Source organism: Budorcas taxicolor, chromosome 2 (genome assembly GCF_023091745.1).
Source record: "Budorcas taxicolor isolate Tak-1 chromosome 2, Takin1.1, whole genome shotgun sequence".
In the NCBI taxonomy this organism is placed as follows: Eukaryota; Metazoa; Chordata; class Mammalia; order Artiodactyla; family Bovidae; genus Budorcas; species Budorcas taxicolor.
The window spans coordinates 23,129,942-23,152,341 of record NC_068911.1 but is presented as its reverse complement, the minus strand read 5'-3'; the positions used below and the strand labels follow the sequence as shown (position 1 = coordinate 23,152,341).

At 38.7% G+C, this 22,400-nt stretch overlaps 1 protein-coding gene and 1 pseudogene across 1 annotated transcript in view; one reads left to right on the top strand and one right to left on the bottom strand.

Moving 5' to 3' along the window:
- Nucleotides 1-22,400, top strand: part of MOSMO (modulator of smoothened) — a 73,435-nt gene that overhangs the window by 8,449 nt on the left and 42,586 nt on the right. The gene's annotated exons all lie outside the window — the stretch shown is intronic.
- Nucleotides 14,059-14,799, bottom strand: LOC128071466 (60S ribosomal protein L7-like; annotated as a pseudogene).

Here is a 22,400-nt window from a genome sequence, read left to right as displayed (position 1 = left end):
AAAGGTCAAAACATCCTAATTTTAAAATGTTTCCCTTTTGTATTATCTGTTGTATTTATTTACTTGTGTCCTGCCTTGTTCTAAAAAGAGATTTAAGTGTGTCTGTGGTGAATATTTCTGAAATCCAGCTTGGGGAAGGGAGCTTTGCAGGAATACAGACTGTGAAGTCAGTTGTAGTGGTAATATAAACTTCATGGGGTATATGTAAGTACCAAAACCAAAGAATGCATGAGTTTATATGTTTCTGGAATAGACTAAAGAGGTTTTCTAAGCGAAAGACAGCCTACCATAGTGGAAAGAACACACAGGTTTGGGACTAGATCAACATGTAGTCAGATCCCAGTCCCACAATTCACTAGCCATGTAATTGATCTTAGACAAGTTGTAGTTGATGATTTTTTTATTAATCAAAATTATATCATTCAGATGTGGTTAATACCTCTTGTAGAACTTATAATTGCTGCACAGGTTCAGACCCCAACTTTCTGTTCTCCTGTATATTAAAGATTGACTGGTTTGCAAAGTGACTGAAAACAAATATGTTAAAGAATAGTATCTGCAGTGAGTTATGAAAATCATATATTTCCCAAATTATTTTTAAAGGACTATAGTGATCTGTAAAGCTTTCAGTTGGAGTATAGTCAAAGAGTCTCACCTCAAAGGCTGAAAATAAGTTTGAAATATCTGAGATAGTTGTTTCTTGATAGAAACCTGGCAAATAGTACAACTGAAAATTGTTCATTTTTCATTTATGAAATAAAATTTCTTCTAGTTGTCATTAGCTTCTTCAATGTACCTGTGAGTTTATGAATTTTTCCATACCCCATTTCAGTGTGTACTTAAGCCGTAGGCCATATTACATAATCTTACAGGGGAAATTTAGACATGTAATAAAGTATTACTGTTCATGAAATTATTGTTATTGAGTTATAAATAGCTTAATCATGCAACTTGAAGGGATAATTGTTTACATAGTGACCTTGTTTTATATCCTCTGAATAACCCAAGAAATTAGGTTGTACGGTGACAGCAGTGATAATATATAGGTGTAAATTTCATATCTACAACTTTACTTATTTATGATGATTTACATAAACATAACATTCATACTTTTTTAATTGTCAGAATGTTTTATTTCAAGCTCTGAAGTTACACGTTTTTCCAGGTACTTTTTAGAATTCTTTGCCCAGCTAGCAAGTAACTACTGATAAGTTTGATACTTAAAAAGCATGGTACACTTGGTAATAGATTATGGGTAGTGGTAACATTATTTTATTGTTTATTGACTATAGACTGATGAAAAGGTAATATTTGGCAAAGCTATTGTTGGAATAGCTAACTAACAACATTGTTGAAATAGAGGGGTTAGCTAAGGGCATGAAAGAAACTAAGGATTCTTGAAAATCAAGGTGAAAAAGTGAAAGTGTTAGTTGCTCAGTCGAGAGTCTGACTCTTTGTGACGCCATGGACTGTAGTCCGCCAACTTCTCTGTCCATGGACTTCTCCAGGCAAGAATACTGGAGTGTGTAGCCACTCCCTCTAGGGGATCTTCCCGACCCGGAGATCGAACTTGGGTCTTCTGCATTGCACGCAGATTCTTTACAGTCTGAGCCAATATTTAGCAAACGTATTGTTGAAATAGTAGAGAGGTTAAATAAGAGAATGAGGGAACCTAAAGATCCTTGAAAATCAAGGTACATAAAACTAAGTATTTGGATCAAAATCACTTTTCAATAACATACCTCTCTAAAATTTATGTATTCCCTCATTAGCTGTAAGTCACAGCTAAATTAAATATCCTTACTGGAAATGCCATGGGCAAGTAGAATGAAATAGTCCTTTGGGATTTATTGCTTTAGAGTTGACAAAGAAGCATAAAGATTTGGGTGTTGCTATCAATGATACTTACATGTATTTATGAATATGTATAAACCAGAATGTATAGTTTACTTACATGACATTTCAGTTTATGACTTCAGTTTTGAAGCAAACTGACAGTTCTTTGAATTGCTTTTTTTTTTAATTGAGATAAAAAGACTGCACTTTTTGTGTGTTTCTTTTTACTAGCTTTGCTATAAATAAAAGGTCACATTTGGTATTTTGACACTTGGTGTTGTGTATATTGAGCAAAAAGGCAGCTGTTGACTTTTAATATAGATCTGTTCAACAGAAACCGTATAATGCTATCATTAGAGATTTAAAAAAGTAAAGAAAATGCAGTTGGTTGGGTCAAGTAAGAAAATGGGAGAGGGGAATTTCATTGAGTCTCCCCATTTGTGGTATATTCACAGTAAGTTATTTACCTGAAACATTATTGGGTCTACTTTCAGCTATAATACAGAAATTTTTTTCAAAAATAGGACATGTTCAAAGTAAGGCAAAGATCTCCAAGGCCATTTCATTTATGACCATTTCACTTATAAAATACCATCCATTTTAATAAATCTTTCATTTACTGTGAGTATTCCTTAAATCTTCATGTAGATATTTCCTACACCATTGTACTTTATTACAGACAATCTCACAATAAACGCTTTTTAAGATATGTGTGGTCTGTAAGGAACTGTACTAAATATTCTGAGGGATTTCTTTTAAGTGAATGAAAAAGCATTTTATCCTTGGGGAACCTGTAAAGTGTTTGGGAAGATTCATTTCAGTTCGTTTCTATACATCGCTGCTAAATTTATCTTTCTAAAGGATAGGATGGTAATATTAAATAGTTGCAAATACTTATAAGTACTTGCTTTATGACAGCTACTTTTCTAGACACTTTTTACACGTGTGAACCAATTTAATCCTCACAACATCCCTAAGTGCTGCTATTAGCCCCACAGAGATAAAAAGAAATTAAGTAACTTGCCCAGGGTCACACAGCTGCTAAGTGGAAAAGCTGAGATTTGGATCTAGCTCCAGAGTCCTGGCTTTTAACCACTGCATATGTTTGGACCAGAAACCTTCAGTGACCCTTCATCTACCATAGCACAGAAGGCCCTTAATGATCTTCACAACATGCCTCTGGCTTGTCTTTCCAACTTTTGATCCTACTTTTTCCCTACGTGGATCTACATTCCAGCCCCTCTGTATTACTTTTGGTTTCCTAAATTTAATCTGTAATCTCTTTCAGTTCAGTTGCTCAGTCATGTCCAACTCTTTGCGACCCCATGAATTGCAGCACGCCAGGCCTCCCTGTCCATCACCAACTCCTGGAGTTCACTCAAACTCATGTCCATTGAGTCAGTGACGCCATCCAGCCATCTCATCCTCTGTTGTCCCCTTCTCCTCCTGCCCCCAATCCCTCCCAGCATCAGAGTCTTTTTCAGTGAGTCAGCTCTTCACGTGAGGTGGCCAAAGTACTGGCGTTTCAGCTTTAGCATCATTCCTTCCAAAGAAATCCCAGGGCTGATCTTTAGAATGGACTGGTTGGATCTCTTTGCAGTCCAAGGGACTCTCAAGAGTCTTCTCCAACACCACAGTTCAAAAGCATCAATTCTTCGGCACTCAGCTTTCTTCACAGTCCAACTCTCACATCCATACATGACCACTGGAAAAACCTTAGCCTTGACTAGACGGACCTTTGTTGGCAAAGTAATGTCTCTCTATCTAGGTTGGTCATAACTTTCCTAAGTAATCTCTTTATTCATCTCTAAATCTTTGTTTATTCTCAGTGTGATGCTCTTTCACGCTTAGCAGTTCCTGTCAGTTCGGTGTCCTACCCATCTTCCAAGCATGTGTCAACTACTGTCTTCATAAAAATCTTTTTTGATCCCCTACCTCACATGATTTTTCCCTCTTGTGTGTTTTTCATGGTAGCATATCTGTATTATGGTTATTTGTATGTTCCTTTCCCTGCTTTCTAGTGTAGATTTTTAAAGTTTTATAAGAATAGGACTTCCTCCATGGCTCAGTGTTAAAGAATCCACCCGCCATTGCCAGAGACACAGATTTATTCCCTGGTCTGGGAAGATCCCACATGTCGTGGAGCAACTAAGCCCAGACACCACGACTGTTGAGCGTGTGCTTTGTACTGAGCCACAACTACTGAGCCCACGTGCCACAACTACCGAAGCCTGCACACTCTAGAGCCTCTGCTTCACAATGAGATGCCTTCACACTGCAACTAAAGAGTAGCCCCCACTCTCCACAACTAGAGAAAAGCCCACGCAGCATCGAAGACCCAGCACAGACAAAAATAATTTTTAAAATTTTATATATAAAGAACCAGGCATAAAATTCATTGATCTCTGTACCTTAGCACTCACTCAAATTTGCGCTTGGCAGGAAAGAGGAAGTGTTATGGTTGACACTAAGTCTTTAAACTTGGAGTAGGGAACAGAATTGGGAACTTTGGACAGTGAGCCACTTTAAGGGCAAAAGTGATGATTTTGGTTTAGAGGTTATATTTCAAGTGAGAGTAGAATATCGAAGCAGAAAGGGGCTAATCAGGAAAGAGGGATTTGGCATCCCTAGTTCTCTCATTTTCACAAATATGATATTTATATTTTAATGGTTTTCTTTAAATAGCTGTATGTCCACAAAATTCATAATTTTTTTACATGTTGTCAGTTGGTTTTTATTTTGGAAAGTAAGGTCCAGCTACTGTCTAGTTATTCCCAACTTTGAAAAAATATTTTAAGATGAAAGTTAATTTGTAGGTTGATTAGTTGATTCTCTGGGTCAATACAGAAATTAGATTACTAGGCTAGTCAGTAAGACCATGTCATGACTGAACTATTTACTTCTGTATAAAAAAATATAGTAGAAAGCAATACAGTTACTGATAAAAAACCTTTTTAAAAGTTAAAAAGTAGAAATAGCTTGTATCTCTGATCCTTTGTCAATTTGACTTTAAAACATGAGATTTTTTTCTGTGTGACACAAGTGCTTCACTGAGATTCTTCTTAACATTTGTCAACAATATTTTGAGTCATTTTTTACTTACAAATCGCCCTGGCAGAGGAAGAAAAAGAAGACTTGCAGAAAATGTATGTTTAAGAGATTTCTTGAGATAGAATATCCAGAGATAGAATTAACTCAGTGGAGATGAGGAAGATTTGTATGAGTGCATGAATGTATGTGTGATTTGTGTGGTGTGTGATGGTAGGAAGTAGACATGGGGAAGATAAGGAACTTATAGTGGATGAATGATCTCTCCATGGTGAAGTAAGTGATACAGAATAAGCTGGATCCAATGTTCCTCATCCAACCCTCATGAGAGGGACTGTTAGTCCTGGCTAGTATGGTTACTGTTTGTTGAAGGTCTCTATGAATGAATGGAATAAGGAGGAAAATAGTATTTTATGTGTCAGTTGGGGTACAAATGGTACAAATTAATTGTTTTTGACTTGAAGAGTATTTCTGTTGATACTTGGCTTCTAATTTAGGCTTTGCTGTAGATGTTTTGTTTGTGCTTGAAAAATTACTTGAATGCTTTTTCTTTATATTTTTCCCAACCAAAAAATAGTTCCAAGCTCCTCTTTCGCCATCCATCTCTTGATTTAAAATAAAAGTGGGTGTATATGATATCATATATTGAATTCTTGGGAAATTACTAATAAAGATGTTGTGAAAGGAATACGGGTGTGAAGCCAGAATTCAGTTCAAATTCTGGCTCTGCCACTTTTGAGCTATGTGGCTTTGGACTTCTTGCTTGGCCTCTGAGTTTAGTTTCCTCATCTGTTTGTTTTGTTCAGTTGCTCAGTCGTGTCCGACTCTTCGTGACCCCTTGGACTGCAGCACCCTAGGCTTCCCTTTCCCTAACTATCCCCCAAAAGTTTGCTCAAACTCATGTCCATTGAGTCAATGACGCCATCCAACCATCTCATGCTCTGGGGCCTCCTTTTCTTCCTGTCCTCAATCTTTGTGGCATTAGAGTGTTTTCCAGTGAGTCAGCTCTTTGCATCAGGTGGCCAAATTATTGGAGTTTCAGCCCAGCATCAGTCCTTCCAGTTAATATTCAGGACTGATTTCCTGTAGGATTGACTGGTTAGATCTCATTGAAATCCAAGGGACCTTCAAGAGTCTTGTCCAACACCACAGTTCAAAAGCATCAATTCTTCGGTGCTCAGCCTTCTTTATAGTCCAACTCTCATATCCATACATGACTACTGGAAAAACCGTAGGTTTGATTATATGGACCTTTGTAGGCAAAGTGATGTCTCTTTAATATGCTGCTTAAGTTTGTCTTAGCTTTTCTTTCAAGGAACAAGCGTCTTATAATTTCATGGGTGCAGTCACTGTCCACAGTGATTTTGGAGCAAGAAAATATAGTCTGTCACTGTTTGCATTGTTTCCCCCATCTGTTTGCCATGAAGTGATGGGACCGGATGCCATGATAATCGTTTTTTGAATGTTGAGTTTTAAGCTAACTTTTTCGCTCTCCTCTTTCACCTTCATCAAGACGCTCTTTAGTTCCTCTTCGCTTTCTGCCATAAAAGTGGTGTCATCTGCATATCTGAGGTTATTGATATTTCTCCCAGCAGTCTTCATTCCAGCTTGTGCTTCTTCCAGCCCAGCGTTTCTCATGATGTACTCTACATATAAGTTAAATAAGCAGGGTGACAATATACAGCCTTGATGTACTCCTCTTCTTATTTGGAACCAGTCTGTTGTTCCATGTCCAATTCCAACTGTTTCTTATTGACCTGCATACAGATTTCTCAAGAGGCATGTCAGGTGGTCTGGTATTCCCATCTCTTTCAGAAATTTCCAGAGTTTATTGTGATCCACATAGTCAAAGGCTTTGGCTTAATCAGTAAAGCAGAAATAGATGTTTTTCTGGAACTCTCTTTGCATTTTCGATGATCCAGCAGATGTTGGCAATTTGATCTCTGGTTCCTCTGCCTTTTCTAAAACCAGCTTGAACATCTGAAAGTTCATGGTTCACATACTGTTGAAGCCTAGCTTGGAGAATTTTGAGCATCACTAGATTGGAGAAGACAATGGCACCCCACTCCAGTACTCTTGCCTAGAGAATCCCATGAACGGAGGAGCCTGGTAGGCTACAGTCCATGGGGTTGCAAAGAGTTGGACACAACTGAGTGACTTCACTTTGACTGTTCACTTTCATGCATTGGAGAAGGAAATGGCAATCCACTCCAGTATTCTTGCCTAGAGAATCCCAGGGATGGGGGAGCCTGGTGGGCTGCCATCTCTGGGGTCACACAGAGTCGGACACGACTGAAGCGACTTAGCAGCAGTAGCAGCAGAGTATGAGATGGGTGCAATTGTGCGGTAGTTTGAGCATTCTTTGGCATTGCCTTTCTTTGGGATTGGAATGAAAACTGACCTTTTCCAGTCCTGTGGCCACTGCTGAGTTTTCCAAATTTGCTGGCATATTGAGTGCAGCACTTTCACAGCATCATCTTTCAGGATTTGAAATAGCTCAACTGGAATTCCATCACCTCCACTAGCTTTGTTCGTAGTGATGCTTCCTAAGGCCCACTTGACTTCACATTCCAGGATGTCTGGCTTTAGTTGAGTGATCAACCATCATGATTATCTGGGTCATGAAGATCTTTTTTGTACAGTTCTTCTGTGTATTCTTGCCACCTCTTCTTAATGTCTTCTACTTCTATTAGGTCCATACCATTTTTGTCCTTTATCGAGCCCATCTTTGCATGAAATGTTCCCTTGGTATCTCTAATTTTCTTGAAGAGATCTCTAGTCTTTCCCATTCTATTGTTTTCAGTGGCAGACTTTAATTTTTTGGGCTCCAAAATCACTGCAGATGGTGACTGCAGCCATGAAATTAAAAGACGGTTACTCCTTCGAAGAGAAGTTAGGACCAACCTAGACAGCATATTAAAAAGCAGAGACGTTACTTTGCCGACAAAGGTCCATCTCGTCAAAGCTATGATTTTTCCAGTAGTCAGGTATGCATGTGAGAGTTGGACTGTAAAGAAAGCTGAGTGCCAAAGAATTGATGCTACTGAACTGTGCTGTTGCAGAAGACTCTTGAGAGTCCTTTGGACTGCAAGGAGATACAACCAGTGCATCCTAAAGGAAAGTAGTCCTGAATATTCATTGGAAGGACTGACGATGAAGCTGAAACTCCCATACTTTGGCCACCTGATACAAAGAGCTGACTCATTTGAAAAGACCCTTATGCTGGGAAAGATTGAAGGCAGAAGGAAAGGGGGATGACAGAGGATAAGATGGTTGGATGGCATCACCGACTCAATGGGCATGAGTTTGAGTAAACTCCAGGAGTTGGTGATGGACAGGGAGGCCTGTCGTAATGCAGTCCGTGGAGTCGCAAAGAGTCAGACAGGACTCAGCAACTGAATTGAACTGAACTGATATCTTTGCATTATTCACTTAAGAAGGTTTTCTTATCTCTGCTTGCTATTCTTTGGAACTCTGCATTCAGATGCATATAACTTTCCTTTTCTCCTTTGCCTTTCGATTCTCTTTTCTCAGCTATTTGTAAGACATCCTCAGACAACCATTTTGCCTTTTTGCATTTCTTTTTCTTGGGAATGGTTTTGGTCATAGCCTCCTGTACAGTGTTATGAACCTCTGACCATAGTTCTTCAGGCACTGTTTCTCAGATCTAATCCCTTGAATCTGTTTTTCATTTCCTCTGTGTTCATAAGGGATTTGATTTAGATCATGCCTAAATGGCCTAGTGGTTTTCCCTACTTTCTTCGATTTTAAGTCTGAATTTTGCAGTAAGGAACTCATGATCTGAGCCACAATCAGCTCCCAGTCTTGTTTTGCTGACTGTATAGAGATTCTCCATCTTTGGCTGCACAGAATATAATCAGTATATTCAATCAGTATAATCAGTCTGATTTTGGTATTGACCATTTGGTGATGTCCATGTGTAGAGTCCTCTCTGTTGTTGTTGGAAGAGGGTTGCTGTGACCGGTGCGTTCTCTTGGCAAAACCTTGTTAGCCTTTGCCCTGCTTCATTTTATACTCCAAGGCCAAACTTGCCTGTTATTCTAGGTATCTCTTCACTTCTTTCTTTTGCATTTCAGTCCCCTATGATGAAAAGAACATCTTATTTTGGTGTTAGTTCTAGAAGGTTTTGTGGATCTTCATAGAACCATTCAGCTTCCTCTTCTTCAGCATTACTGGTTGGGGCGTAGGCTTGGATTACTGTAATGTTGAATGATTTGCTTTGGAAATGAACTGAAATCATTCTGTCATTTTTGAGATTGAACCCCAAGTACTGCATTTTGGACTCTTTTCTTGACTATGAGAGCTACTCCATTTCATCTGAGTTAAATTCGCTCATTCCTGTCCCTCCTGCCTGAGAGCATTGTCTTCTACAAACACAAAACCTGGAAGTGGTTGAGGAAGATGGAACCTCCTAACCATTGTTTGGGGTGGAGTCGGTGTTCCGGAAGTATATTGGGTTGGGCCAGTTAGGACGGGACGCGCTGGACTTTTAGCTGCATTGTGCCTGCTGGGTGTCTGTCCAGGAATGGGAATAGCTGGGTAGAAGGCAGAGAAGGGGGCTTCCCTGGTAGCTCAGCTGGAAAAGAATCCACCTACAATGCAGGAGACCCCGGTTTGATTCCTTGGTCAGTAAGATCCTCTGGAGAGGATACCCACAAGTATTCTTGGGCTTCCCTGGTGGCTCAGATAGTAAAGAATCTGCCTGCGATGCACAAGACCTGGGTTTGATCCCTGGTTTGGGAAGATTCCCTGGAGGAGGGCATGGCAAGCCACTCCAGTATTCTTACCTGGAGAATCCCCATGGACAAAGGAGCCTGGCAGCTACAGTCCATGAGGTCACAAAGAGTCGGACACAACTGAGTGACTATGCACAGCACAGCACATTCCTGTCCACTTAGTTTACTCATTACTAAAATGTTGATGTTCAGTCTTGCTATCTCCTTTCGATTTACCTTGATTCATGGACCTCATATAGTCACCAAAAGCAATCTGATTTTTTTTCACCTCGGATATATCACTGTGTTAGACCTGGTTGCCCATACCATTTTTACCATACATGCCTGATACTTAACCTGGATTGCTGTCTTCTTCCTTCCAGTTTAGTGGACTAAGAGAAAAAAAAATACCAGGCAGCCTATTTATTATGTATTTATTTGTTTTTGGCTGCCCTGAGTCTTCATTGCTGCATGCAAGCTTTTGCTAGTGGCGGTTAGCGGAGGCCACTCTTGGTTGCAGTGTGCAGGCTTCTCCTTGCTGTGACTTCTCTTGTTACAGTGCATGGGTTCTAGGGTACACAGGCTTCAGTAGTTGTGGTGTACAGGCTTTGTTGCTCCTCAGCATGTGGAATCTTTCCAGACCAGGGATCAAACCCATGTCCCTTGAATTGGCAGGTGGATTCTTAACCACTGGACAACCAGGGAGTCTCAGGTAGCCTATTTAAATGCTTATATACAAGTTATGTTCTGCATATTAAAGGTAACATGTATTTGGGGATTTTCCAGTAATGATGCTAGAACATACTAAACCATATTTATGTCAACCTTTTTACTGTAACATTTGCTGAGTGCGCTATGGATATAGTCTGTGGCCCAAGAATAGATTTTCCCCTAACCAGCCAACTGTATAAGCCATGACCTTGACCTCCTTAGTTGAAGTTAGTAACCAAGTATAAAGTAAAAGTAAAGTAAAAGTAAACGATGATTGATAATCACAGGTAACCTATAATTTGTTATAGTCCTATTCATTTGCTTATTATGAGACATAAATGAGAAACTCTGTATTTTCCTATCCTGTAGATAAAATAATTATATTGAGAGTTTAAATTTTTAAAATCATTAATTGAATCACTGAAAAAACCATAGCAATGAATCTTCTTTAAATAACAGATGTATGTAGGCATGTAAGATCACCTTTAGGACTCCCACTCTCACAAGATTTAGTGGGTTAGGGTCAGAAAACAAACTCTTATGTTGAAGTGTTGCTGGTATAGGACTAACTCCCAAAGCTTTCTAACAGGAGTATTGCCTACTAACCATCCAGCAGGTAGTTATCATCCATTAACCATTTAGATTCACACTAGTAGCCAGTAAGATGCTTGCTTTAAGTGGACCACCTTGTATTTAAGATTTTATTTTTTTGACTTTCAAGTTTTATTTTTTAAATTGGAGTATAGTTGATTTTCAGTGTCATGTTAGTTTCTGCTCTACAGCAAAGTGAATCAGTTATGCATACACATATATCCATTCTTCGTATAGATTCTTTACCCATATAGGTCATTACAGAGTATTGAGTAGAGTTCCCTGTGCTATATAGTAGGTCCTTATTATTTATCTATTTTATCTCTAGTAGTGTATATTGGAGAAGGAAATGGCAACCCACTCCAGTATTCTTGCCTGGAAAATCCCATGGATGGAGGAGCCTGGTAGGTCCATGGGGTCACAAATAGTCGGACACGACTGAGCGAATTCACTCACTCACTCAGTGTATATATGTCAATTCCAACCTCCCAATTTATCCCTCACCACTTAAGATTTTAATTAATGTTATTGTGAATATCTCCAGAGTTATCAGGGAGGTTTGGTGCATTTTGGTTTTTCCTACTGTGCTGTTTCTTTTTTTATTTTTGTCTCCGTTAAGTTGTTGGCCAGTGCGTTTGTTCTCTTTGTTAGCCTAGAGTTAATGAAAATACTTAAATACTTTTCCCATAAATACTTAAATACTTTACCCCGTATATATCGCCTCCTTTTGCCTTCTGCCCTCCCTCTTTAGGAACTTGTGGCAAATCCCCAACTTGACCATTCAAGCAGTTCACATCCAGTTGAAAAAGTCTGGGTTGCAAATGTCATCAGCCATCCCAAATGGTGCAGTTCCCAGTGACTTTTCTTGTATCCCCTTAGATATATAACCAAAGACCTCTAATGTGGTTAAGGGCTCCAATTTTCTGATTTGGGGTGTTTTTTTTTTTTTTTAGGGAGAATCCACCCACTTCTTTGAAGAACAGGACTGTCTTTTGACTGTATGATTATAAACTACAGAAGCACTTGCTCCTTTTTTGTGAACTTATTCTCTTCTGCATTCCAGAAATTCTTTAGCAGTTCTGCTCTGCTGTTGACATTTTCCCATGCTGTTATAGAATTTTTCTAAATGTAAATTGCTTGGGTCATTTCATTGAGATTTGGAGAAGGAAGAAGAGCAAACTGACTCACTTTATCTCCCAATGTGAAGGTGTTAGTCGTTAAGTGGTGTCCAGCTGTTTTGTGACCCCATAGACTGTAACCTGTCAGGCTCCTCTGTCCATGGAATTCTCCAGGCAAGAATACTGGAGTGGGTAGCCATACCCTCCTCCAGGGGATCTTCCCAACCCAAGGATCAAACCCAGGTCTCCTGAATTGCATGCAAATTCTTTACTGAGAAGCCCAAATGTGTGTAATAAATGCTAATTGAATGAGAGAAATCAAAAGAGATTTAGTCCACATTAATTTATTGTCTTTTAGGTTTTTATTAATACTTGGAAAAGTTGTAATTTTCCTAAGTCACACTTTTTTTTTTAAGGTAAGCTAGAAAAGATTTGGCTTCCCTGGTGCCTCAGTGGTAAAGAATCTACCTGCCAAATGCAGGAATCGTGGGTTCCATCCCTGGGTTGGGAATAACTCCTGGAGAAGGAAATGGCAACCTGCTGCAGTATTCTTGCCTGGGAAATCCCATGGACAGAGGAGTCCGGTGGGCTGCAGTCCATGGGGTCGCCAAATAGTTGGACATGACTTAGCAACTAAACAACAAAACAACAACAAAAAGAGGCTTAAAGTCTGTAGTCCCCAAATAGTAAGAACACTGGGTGACTGGTTCGAATGCAGGAGATGTTACATTAGTTAAGTGACTAATAACGCAGACTCTGGAATCCGGATTCAAAGTCTCCCTGTGCTGTTTGCTAGTGGCATGGTCTTGGCTGACATGCTTCAGAGGCCTCTTTAAAGGTTAAAGCATCATGTGTATAAAACAGTGCTTGGCACATAGCACTGTGTGTCAGCTAAAATTGATGGGACTGCCTTTCGGAGATTCTTTGCTATAATCTTTTCAATAGTCACAGGCAGTTATCTTAAAATTGATCATAAATGCTGTGTAGTTTTTGGTTGTAGATATAAATGTCACCATACTAGAATATAGAATCTAGCCCATGTACAAATGGACATTTTTTTTTACCTTATATAAAGAATAATACCACTATAATGAAATGCTAAAAGAAAGCTTTGCTTGAACCATGTATATGTTTCACATACTCACAAAAAATAAAAATGATAGCAAGAAAGTAAGTCCTACTGTTGAGTACAAATTGAAACCAGTGAGCCTAACTGTATTTCAGATTGATAATGTAACTACCAAGGAAAAAATAATAAAGTAGCTTTTGAATACAGTGCTCTGACTGTGTTCTCTTAGTGGACCATACCTAAGGACAAAGAGACCAGTAAGGAAATGTTGATCTTGGTAGGTAGCGAACCCCCTATAGTAGCTCTTCACAAGAAATGTTATTCCCATTTTGGTGATGAAGAAGTATAGTTGAAGAAGGGAATGATTTGTTTGGCATCATTTAATTAGGTGGTAGAGCTGAATTTAAAAGCCCATAACCTGTTCATTATACCACACTACTTTTTAAAATTATTATAGTGTGCTATTAGATGAGTCCCTGGTTTCTTTAGTTCTTACCTTTTGTTTATTGTTCATCCCTTCCCTTTATCTTTTATTATTTCTTTTCTTTATCATCTGTAATATTAGTCAGAACCTCATTTTCAAGAGCGTCCTGACCTCTTATATCTCCTTTCCTTCAAGAATTTCATTCCATGCCGTCATGCCTACCTTTTTGAAATCTGCCTTCCTAAATTAAAGGGTGTGTGACACTTCCCACTCTTTTCATTATGAATTCCAAGGTGGCCTGAAAGATTTTCTGTTGATTCTCATTCCTCCTACTTTGTCAATAATTAGTTTCCTGCTGAATTATATAGCTAGTGTCAAAGTAATGATTACTTACAGGCATAGTCTGTATTGATAACTGAGCCTGAAAGTTGTAAATGAGAGAGCTTCAGTCTTTTTTTTTTTTTTCCAGTTTATTTCAATTGTTTATTAACTGACCAGATTGCAAAAATAATCCTGGTAGATACCTTAGTTCATCCTTCTAATAAGCCTGTTGATCTGGTCTTCCCTGTTGCCAGCATCTCCACCCTCTACAAAATGGGTGGTCGTTTTCTTCATTCCACCTGGTGGAGAAGACAATTTAAAGGGCCACAGGAAGTTGTTTGCTTCTTTGAAACATTTTCCATTGGTATAGATCTCATGAATCAGATCCTGCATGCAGATGATTCCATATTTCCCAAGAGACCAAGCAATCAGTGCGTTGTGTGTCAGGGCAATTCACTTTTTGTTCATTTTGCCATAACCACGCTTGTAGATCAGTTCATTTACAGACTTCAGATTCGGCTACCCCCATGCAATGTATGGCTCCACAATTCTCAGCATGTTAATTGATGCCTTGTTGAGCTTCACAAAGGTGCCACTGAAGATCTGCTGGAGGCGAAGGAGCTGCAGCACCTTTCGAAACTTTGGGCTCACACCGTACCTCTGATCCTGATGACAAATGCCAATTTGGGTTCTGCGGGTACATAGAAGTTGCCGGCTTTTCGTGCCATCCTAGCCTTTTGAATTTCAGTTCTGTACATCTGCCTATATTCCTTGTGGTAATGCTTAGCTTTTTCATAGATAAGCTTCCTCCTTGCCTTTCGAAGCATCTTTTGGGCAAACTTCTTTCAGTCACTTGAGTTTAAGCTCTACGAAATTCTTTCGCTTTTTCTTAAGGGTTCCTGGCACAGCAGGAACCTTCTTTTTCTTCTCTTCTGCACCCTCCATGGTTCCAGCCGGGAAAGAGGTGAAAGCTTCATTCCTAAAGACATCTATCTGTTTGTAACTTGAAATATCTTATGGGGATTTGGTGAGAAATGTAGTGGGGAAAGTGATAGAGAATGCAGTTGTTGGACCTGTGTTTTTTCCATGAGAGATAGAAACAAATATCAGTTTATAAACTTTGATTTTGAAATGATTGATTCTTTAAAGAAGGCAAGTAAAAATAGCAGTGAAGCAAGACATAATTAGTTGTTAAATGAACTTTCTGTCCTTTGAAAAGGGACGGATTAAGGAAGAAAATATGTAAATAATTTGAGTACATAAGCTGCTATTTGAGATTTTGCTGGATAAAAATGATGGGAAGAATTAAACTATACAAGAATTTAGTTGGATCTTGCTTAAAGTACTTTGTGTTGTAAATCTCCAAACTTACTTTTAAACTACAGCATTTAAAGAACCTCTTCTTGAATTAGCACAATCAAAATGGAATTCATTCTATTTTTTAATCATTCCTTAATTACTATCTTTAATTTTTTTTTTGAAGTTTTGGATTATTCCAGTTGGCCCAGTCTTTTAAAAAAAATTTTTTTAATTTTATATTGGAATATAGCCGATTAGCAATACTGTGATAGTTTCAGGTAAACAGCAGAGGGACTCAGCCATACCCAATACACGTATCCGTTCTCCTCCAAACCACCTTCCCATCCAGGCTGCCGCATAACATTGAGCAAAGTTCTCTGTGCTATACGGTAGGTCCTTGTTGGTTATCCATTTCAGATATAGCAGTGTGTGCATGTCATCCCAAATTGACTATCTCTTCCTCCCATTCTTACCACCTGGCAACCATAAGTTCATTCTCAAAGTCTGGGAGTCTGTTTCTAGTTTGTAAATAAGTTCATTTCTATCATTTCTTTTTAGATTCCACATATAAGGGATACCATATGATATTTCTCCTTCTCTGTCTGACTTCATGCAATAGAACAATCTCTAGGTCCATCTCTGTTGCTGCAAATGGTATTACTTCATTATTTTCACTATCTTTAAAATGCATGATTTAAAAACGTAATTTAATATAGTAACTCAACTGGTAAAGCATCCACCTGCAATGCAGGAGACCCCAGTTCCATTCCTAGGTTGGGTAGATCCCCTGGAGAAGGGATACCCACTCCAGTATTCTTGGGCTTCCCTGGTTGCTCAGACAGTAAAGAATCCGCCTGCAGTACAGGAGATCTGGATTTGATCCCTGGATTGGGAAGATCCCCTGGAGGAGGACATGGCAACCCACTCCAGTATTGTTGCCTGGAGAATCCCCGTGGACAGAGGTGCCTGGCAGGCTACAGTCCATGAGGTCACAAAGAGTTGGACATGACTGAGCAACTAAGCACAGCACATATCAGAGAAATTGTCCAGAAAACCTAGGCCCAGAATTTCAGTATAATGTTAAAAAGAAATAAGATTAGGAATCAGATTAATTTTTAAAAATTATGTTTGATCAGAATTAAGACAGTAAAATAATGTTATTGTCTTTTATTAGATTAACTGAGTTTCTAAACACCTGAAGAAAATTATTTTAGTATTTCCTGTGCAGAGTTTGTGAAGAATGTGCCTTTGTCTGTGGAATCAGAGTTTATGAGACCTCTTTGTTGATGTTTCTAAGGGTTAACTCTCTGGACAAACATACTAAAAAAAAACAAAACAAAACACTATTCTACCAAAACATGCCTAAATAGTAAACTGTTAGCAGAGTATCAAATTATAACTTTTTCTAGCTGGTACCTAGTCATTTAACCTGTTATTCAGTTCCTCATTTGTATTATTTTGAGAATTAAATAAGTATATGTAAAACACTTAATAATACTATACCTGGCACTAAATAAGTGCCCAGAATATAATGGCAGCTATTATTATTTATCCTTCCTTCCCCCTCTAGATTTATGAGTGATAGGGAAGCAAAATTTATTTTGAGCACCCTTTATTCTAATGTTAAGGTTTTAAAGTAGAGGTTAAGACAAAATCATATTTTTCTGAACCCAAACACTTGAGATTCTGTTTGGAAAGTGAGAAAGCTGCCACATGTCTACTCTACTTGTGCAGTGGCAAGAAGATTGAATTTCTAGTTTGTTTCCTGCCTCAAGTGCTTGCTTTCAGTTCCTTTGTCTCAATATGAATATTTCTGTATTTGTTAGGAGATCCTTGTCTGACTGAAACAACTGAGAACAGCTTCCAGCAGTTTTAGTATGGCTAGCTAACCATAGCTTTCTGGAAGAGTATCTGGATGCAGTTGCAATTTTTAAAGCCTATCATATTTTATGTCATTAAATTTCTTTCAGTTCTTTTCCTAAGTTGTGCCCATTCATCTTAAGAAATACACATTTTATGCAGAAAATGTAAGTATATAGTTGACTATCAATAAAAATTATTATCAATTAAACTACTGGAATTTTCCCTTATCTGTTTCAGAATATAATCATTACACCAAACACATACATGCACATATATATATATACCCATACACAAATGTAGTTTTTCTTTATTGTGATTACTCAGTTGCTTTACGTAGTAGAAGTTATGATTTTTTTTATTATTATTATAATCATTTCATCAGTGTCATGGGCATCCCTGGTGGCTCAGTCAGATGGTAAAGAATCTGCCTGCAATGCAGGAGACCTGAGTTCGATCCCTGGGTCAGGAAAATCCCCTGGAGAAGGGAATGGTAACCCACGCCAGTATTCTTGCCTGAAGAATCTCATGGGCAGAGGACCCTGGTGGGCTGCAGTCCATGGGTTGGCAAAGAGTCGGACACGACTGAACAACTAACACTTTCACTTTCACATCAGTGTCATAGATAAGCTGCTGAACCCTGGTCTTTTTTTTTTTTTAATCTTATTTATTTGGCTACATTAGGTCTTAGTTGCAGATTGCAGGATCTTTCGTTGTGGCATGCAGGCTCTTTAGTTGTGGTGTGGGCTTAGCTGCCCCACAGCATGTGGGGTCTTAGTCCCCTGACCAGGGATGGAAGCTGTGTCACCTGCATAAGAAGGCGGATTCTTAACCACTGGACCACCAAGGAAGTCCCCTGGACCCTGATCTTTAAAGAGAGAGAATCCAGGGCTTTCCTGGCAGTTCAGTGGTAAAGACTCTGTTCTTCAAATGCAGGGGGCCACAGCTTTGATCCTTGGTCAGGGAACTAAGATCCGTCATGCCACACATCTTGGCCAAAAAAATTGAGAGCAGATGCTGACTCAGAAGTGCATAATTAATACTTTGTAAATATCAGATGGTGGTTTTTGTTTGTTTTTAAAATAAATTGGTCATTTTTCCTGCTTCATCAAAAGACATTCTTTTTTTTATTAATTTTATTTATTCATTCTTTTTTGTCTGTCTTGGGTCTTCACTGCTGCCTGGGCCCTTCTCCAGCTTTAGTGAGCGGGGGCCTCCCCTCAGCTGTGGTGCTCAGGCTTCCCATCACAGAGCAAGTGCTCTAGGGCTTGTGGGCTACAGTAGTTGCGGCTCCTGGGCTCCAGAGCATAGTCTCAATATTTGTAGCACATGGATTCATTTGTTCCACAGCACGTAGAATCCTCCCGGACCAGCCATGTCTGCCGCATTGGCAGGTGGACCCTTCAGCACTGAGCCACCAGGGAATCCCCAGAAGGGTGTTTTAAACATTTCTAAAAATAACATTAAGTTGACGCATAGTTGATTAACAGTATTACTTTCAGGTGTATGCATATTGATTCAATGTTTTATAGATATGCTCTGTTAAAACTTACTACAATATAATGACTAAAATTCCTTGTGCCAAACAGTATATCCTTGTTGCTTATCTATTTTATATAGCTGCATATAGTTTCTGCCGTCTATGGGGTTGCACAAAGTCGGACACGACTGAAGTGACTTAGCAGCAGCAGCATATAGTTTTTAATCCCGTACTCCTAATTTTCCCCTCTTCCCTTTGGTAACCACTAGTTTTTCTATATCCATGACTATTTCCTTTTTCAAATTACCCTTTAAAAAGTTTTTTTAAGTTATTTTTCTTTTTGGCTACACTGGGTCTTTGTTGCTGTGTGCAGGCTTTCTCTAGTTGTAGCAAGCAGCAGCTGCTCTCTTGTTGTAAGGTGTGGGCTTCTCACTGTGGCGGTTTCTTTTGTTGCAGAGCAGAGCACCGACTCTAGGGCTCATGGGCCCTGTGGTTATGTCAGTAGAGCTTAGTTGCCCCACACCATGTGGAATCTTTGTAGAGCAGCAATCAAACTCATGTCCCCTGCATTGGCAGGTAGATTATTAACCAGTGGACCACCAGGGAAGTCCTAAATTACCTTTTACTATACTGAACCTCTTTCTTATAGGAATTGTTGTATATAATCTTCTTGAGGCTTCCCAGCTGGTGTTAGTGATAAAGAATCTGCCTGCCAATGCAAGAGATGCAAGAAGCTCAGATTCAATCCCTGGGTCAGGAATATTCCCTAGGAAATGGTACCCACGCCAGTTTTCTTGCCTGGAAAATTCCGTGGGCAGAGGAGCCTGGCAGGCTACAGTCCATGGGGCCACAAAGAGCAACATGACTGAGCCATTGCACCATATATATACTCTTCTTAGTCATATTTCCTTTAATTTTTCTTTTTCTAAAACTTTATTTTCCCAAAGGTGATAAATTATATTTTGTGTTCTACATTTACATTCCATTTACCATTGCATCACTACTATATATGTGAATTAGCACGTATGATCAGAGTATTACTTCCTTTTCACTTTCTGTGATGCTCATGTTAGGACTTCCCTGGTGGCTTAGACGGTAAAGCGTCAGTCTACAGTGCGGGAGACCTGGGTTTGAGCCCTGGGTTGGGAAGATCCCCTGGAGAAGGAAATGGCAGTCCACTCCAGTACTATTGCCTGGAAAATCCTATGGACAAAGGAGCCTGGTAGGCTACAGTCTATGGGGTCACAAAGAGTCGGACACAACTGAGTGACTTCACTTCACTTTCATGTTTTTAAAAGTTACAAAGTACAGATTGTTTAGTGTAAATTCCTACCATTTTGAATACTTCCAAGTTCAAAAGAATTTTTTTCTCAAGGCTGTTAGATATGTGTATGATTCATAACATGAAACAGGGTTGCCTGTTCTTTCTTAATTAAGTTGACATTGAAAGTCTTCTGGTCTTTCCTGTCTATACTTAGCTGCTCAGTCATGTCCGACTCTTTGCAACCCTGCAGACTGTAGCACACCAGGTTCCTCTCCTGGCAAGAATACGAGAATGGGTTGCCATTTCCTCCTCCAGGGGATTTTCCCAACCCAGGGATCAAACTCAGGTCTCCTGTATTGCAGGCAGATTCTTCCCTGTCTGATCCATCAGGGAAGCCCCTTATCTGTCTAGGGGAAAAATATCTAACATAGTTTAATGTCATATAGATTATCATAGATCTTACAATTCGGGGAAATTCTCCTTTCTTCAATCTCCTTTCCGGTTTTAAAGCTTTTACCTCTCCTTTCAGTGTGCCACCAAAATGTAGTTTGGTAATCAGTTGATTTGAATTTTAGACACTAAAATCTTCTGAACAGAAAATGCTATTGTGTTCTGAAGGGCTTTTCATCAGTTATTTGGACCTCTCATAGAAATTTTGAAATCACTGGATTGTTAAACAGCTTCACACAAAAATTAATGTTTGGCTTTAAAAACCTTTTTCTCAGATTCCTTCCCCATAAACCCGTGTTTCTCTGCCCAGCCCCCCAGGTTTGGGATGTTTCCTAGCAAAATTGTTTCTAATATCCATTCTTATATTAGAAGAAATCTATTCAAAGTGTGTCACCATGTTGCTTTGTACTCCATACGGAATTCATACTGTCTGCTCAAACTTCACCCAGATTCAGAATTGGTAAGAGTGCTCTGAGCCTCACTATTCTCTTGGGTCTTTTATTTTGCAGACTTACCTGTAGATTGATTATTCACTGGGGTTCAGAACCTATCATGCATCTCTGCAGGAAAAGATTTAAATGCAGTTGTATGAAAATCAAAACTTTATTTTTCCAAACAGGTTAAACATGTATGTCTGTATAAAGCTAAACCAGCTAAGGCAGGTCACTGTTTTTCCACTTGAAAACTTGCTTCAAGTGTCATAACATGAATATTTGACGCATATTTCTAGTCAGATTATGCACCAGTGCCTTTCTCTTTACAATTAAGTATTTCCAGTTCAGAACTTTTTTTTTTAAGTATTCTATTAAGCTGACAAATGGTCACAGAAGTGATTCAGACTTAGTTAGTTTATTCCATTCTTTACAAAGTATTTTTTACCTACTCTAGGATAAGATGCAATAAAGACTCAGTTTTAGTGAAAGCTACAAACAAACAGTTAATTGGAATTCAGTAAGAAGAGTGCTAAAATAGTAGTAAAGGCATATTGCTGTGGGAGCACACTGGAGTGCCTCTAACTCAGGCTTGAAATGTTAGAAATGGCTAGCAACACAGAAGAGTGACATCCAAAGAATAAGTTGATCTAAAGAATAAGTTGACCAGAGAAGGGAAGGATGTATGAGTGTTCCAGATAGGAGGAAAAGCAAGTTTAAAGTCTCAGAAGTTTGTTTTGTTTGTTTTAAAGTTGTATGTGGGGAACCTGAAAGCTCAGTGTGCCTGATGACTGTAGTTTGAAGGGAAGAGTAGTGTCAAAGGATGATGGAGAAATAGGGACTAGATCATGAAGAGCTTATTTTTTCCATCTCTTTCTTTAAAAAAAAAAAAATTTATTCAGTTATTTTACATGCTACATAGTGCATCCCTTTAAAGTGTATAATTTTTAGTAAATTCAGCGTTGTACAACCATCACCAGTCAGCTTTAGAACATTTTTGTCACCTCAGAAAGAAACGCTATGCCCTTCAACTATCACCACCCCCTCAAATATTCCAGCCTTAACCTATTCTGCAAGTTTTATGTAAATGGAATCATATAACCATTTTGTGACTGGCTTCTTTCCCTTAGTATGTTTTCAAGGTTTATCCAATGTCATAACGTGTATCAGTATTTCATTTCTTTTTATGGCCAAATAATGTTCCATTGTATAGATAAACTTCATTTTGTTCAGTAATTCATCAATTGATGAGCGTTTGGGTTATTTCTACTTTTTGTGGCTATTATGAATGATGCTGCTATGAACACTAACATACACATTTTTATGTGGACATATGTTTTCAGTTCTCTTGCTTTCCTAGGAGTGAAATTACTTGATCATATCTTCAACTTTATGTGGAACTGACAGGCTGTTTCCAAAGTGGTTGCACCAATGTACATTTCTACCAACAATGTATGAGGATTCTAATTTCTCTGCATTTCACCAATACTTGTTACTTGTGTTTTTGATTATAGCCATCCTAGTGGATATGAACTAGTTTCTCATTGTGCTTTTGATTTCCATTTCCCTGATGACTAATAATAGTAAGCACTTCTCATACGCTTTTGGCCATTTCTATTCTGTCTTTGGAAAAATGTCTGACCCTCTGCCCATTTTTATATTGAATTATTTTTTTATTATTGAGTTATAAAAGATAATTATTAGACATATGACTTGAAAATATTTTCCTCTGTCCTGTGGGTTATCTTTTCACTTTCTTCAT